The sequence below is a fragment of the Myxine glutinosa genome, chromosome 11 (assembly GCF_964187855.1).
Source record: "Myxine glutinosa chromosome 11, kmMyxGlut1.1, whole genome shotgun sequence".
Taxonomy (NCBI): domain Eukaryota; kingdom Metazoa; phylum Chordata; class Myxini; order Myxiniformes; family Myxinidae; genus Myxine; species Myxine glutinosa.
In genome coordinates, this window is record NC_136271.1 from 110039344 (window position 1) to 110042361 (window position 3018).

Consider the following 3018-nt stretch of genomic DNA (forward strand, 5'->3'; position numbering starts at 1 on the left):
AGATTTCAGCAACACTTGTCAGCTTACTTTTCCTGACTGTCCCTCTTTTTGGGATTGGAGGATTCCTGGCTAAAAGGATTTTCCACTCAACACGAGTTATTATACATGACCAGCAGGGTACCTACCCTATGGGCGATCTTGTTCCAAGCATGCGACATATTCTTCCAACACCGTGACGCATAGCCTACCTTTATTTGGATGGTGTATAGGCAACTGACAGCTCCCTCAATCGCTCCCGAAAATAATAACAAAAAAACCCAGGTTACATGCATGAAGCAAAACCATGCCTACTGCTAATGATTCAAAACACCTCACTGCACTGGAAAACGGGGGGACAGTAATATCGTACGGTAAGGGATAGGGACTTGTAACACCCTCTCCCACCTGGAGGAGGCGCTAGACGATCCACATTTACATAGAGAATTAGTGTCCCTCCCTCCTCCTGACCCCCATGACGACCGGCAAAGATACAAAAAAAACACCCTTATACACCAATTGGGGTCATGTTAATCCTATGTAGCAAGTCTGGATGTAATCGGGATAGAACTGGAGGAGGAGTTGCGTAACAAACAAACAAACAAACACCGTTCTGGTCCGTGAATTAAAGTAAGGATTGCTAGCCACAGATAGTCCAGGGATTAGGGCATATGCATGTTGCCAAAGGACAAAATGTAACGTCTTGGGCACGCGTACACATGTACATGGTTGCAGACACATATACACGCATAAAGATAGACATACACAAGGAAAACCAAAACACATTTGGTACATTAAATCATAACGAGCAAGTTGCCCCGTGCCCGCACAGAATTCTAAATGAGGTAGGGATGGTGGTGGCAAAAATGTAAATGGTGTCTTCCGTCAATTGAGCCAGCAAGCTGGGAGCACCAATTCGCATTTATTGCCAAATCTGATGCAATTTAAATGCTATAAGGTGGCGAGGTGCTCCATTTGAAATTGTTTGTTCGATATATGTAACTTTTTGATGTCTAGGGTCCATTATAAAAATTTGTATTGGTGTCAAAGCCAGTGACCAGTTGCAAGTAGGATTATGTTATCAATGACAAGATCATGCTCGAGTCCACAAGTTTTGCTCAAATGGAATGAGAACTTCAGTTGCCAATGTGTCTTTTTTTCCTTTCACCCCATCCTTCTCTCTCCCCCATTTTAGCTTATTTGGAATTGGAATTCCAGATAAGGTATTGTAATCGTGCACCGTCTGTCCATCCGTCTGTCCGTCCGTCTCCTATTTCGACTACTCTGGTCAAACCGCTGAGCCGATCCGGCTGAAATTTGGCAGCAATCTTCCACTCCTGACTGGTAACGGGGATTGCAAACACTTGACTTTAATTAGGTCAAAATGGCAGACTTAGTAAATTCCTTCAAATATCTTCTTCTCCAAGCCCACCAACCAGAATGCTGCCACATTTGGGTTACAACATTAGGCCAAGCCCACATAAGTTACAGGTCCAGCGGACCTATTTTTCCTCCATGCGGAGAGTTATGACCCTTCTGCTTGAGCCTCTCCTGATACTGGTGGTGGCACGTACCAAATTGAACATCTTACACCAGCTGATGTGACACGTTCCATACAAGCACATGAGTGTGATAGTGCCAAGAGAGCACATGAAATTTGACAGCAGCCCGAATTTCTGTGCCCAATTACCCTCTTTGACAGTTTTCAGTTGGTCCTAGACTTCCAGGGGCAATAACTTGCTCCATAGACAAGTGATCTATGGTGACAAGTGATCTTTTGGTGACAAGTATTCGGTGACAAGTGATCTTTTGACATTACCTGCTTCGGGCCAAGACATGATAGAAGGGACAATAAACAATCCGAAAAAAGATCTAATCCGAAAACCCAAGATCTTGGGAAAAATCCCAAGGATTTGCCATGCAGCTCTGATCCACTGGTCTCTGTACGAACTGGATAGGGTACCTAATAGTAACATTAATTGGTCGGGCGGTCCTGAAGCAACAGGAAGTGCTCTATCCACCATATTCCTTCTTCCATAACACAGAAAATCCAGTTTTCGTCAATCCCCTTCCTCCGCCCCCAGCCCTCCCCATTCCTCCTCCCCCAGCCCTTCCCCTTCCACAGATCTACCGACGTCCCTGTTCTCTTCTGTTGTTGTGTTTGTGTGCTTCCCTCTCTCTCCCCCTCTTGTCTCCCACTCCCTTCATTGTATTTTTTTTTTTTTTTTTTTTTTTTAATACTGAATCGAGGCTCGTGAAAGAGCTGACAACCGTGAGGGAAAGACAGCACAGGGGGACCGCGAGGGAAAGAGAGCACAGGGGGACCGCGAGGGAAAGACAGCACAGGGGGACCGCGAGGGAAAGACAGCACAGGGGGACCATGAGGGAAAGACAGCACAGGGGGACCGTGAGGGAAAGACAGCACAGGGGGACCGCGAGGGAAAGACAGCACAGGGGGACCGCGAGGGAAAGACAGCACAGGGGGACCGTGAGGGAAAGACAGCGCAGGGGGACCGTGAGGGAAAGACAGCGCAGGGGGACCGCGAGGGAAAGACAGCGTAGGGGGACCACGAGGGAAAGACAGCGCAGGGGGACCGCGAGGGAAAGACAGCGCAGGGGGACCGCGAGGGAAAGACAGCGCAGGGGGACCGCGAGGGAAAGACAGTGCAGGGGGACCGTGAGGGAAAGACAGCGCAGGGGGGCCGCGAGGGAAAGACAGCACAGGGGGACCGTGAGGGAAAGACAGCGCAGGGGGACCGCGAGGGAAAGACAGCGCAGGGGGACCGCGAGGGAAAGACAGCGCAGGGGGACCGCGAGGGAAAGACAGCGCAGGGGGACCGCGAGGGAAAGACAGCACAGGGGGGCCGCGAGGGAAAGACAGCGCAGGGGGGCCGCGAGGGAAAGACAGCGCAGGGGGGCCGCGAGGGAAAGACAGCGCAGGGGGACCGCGAGGGAAAGACAGCGCAGGGGGACCGCGAGGGAAAGACAGCGCAGGGGGACCGCGAGGGAAAGACAGCGCAGGGGGACCGCGAGGGAAAGACA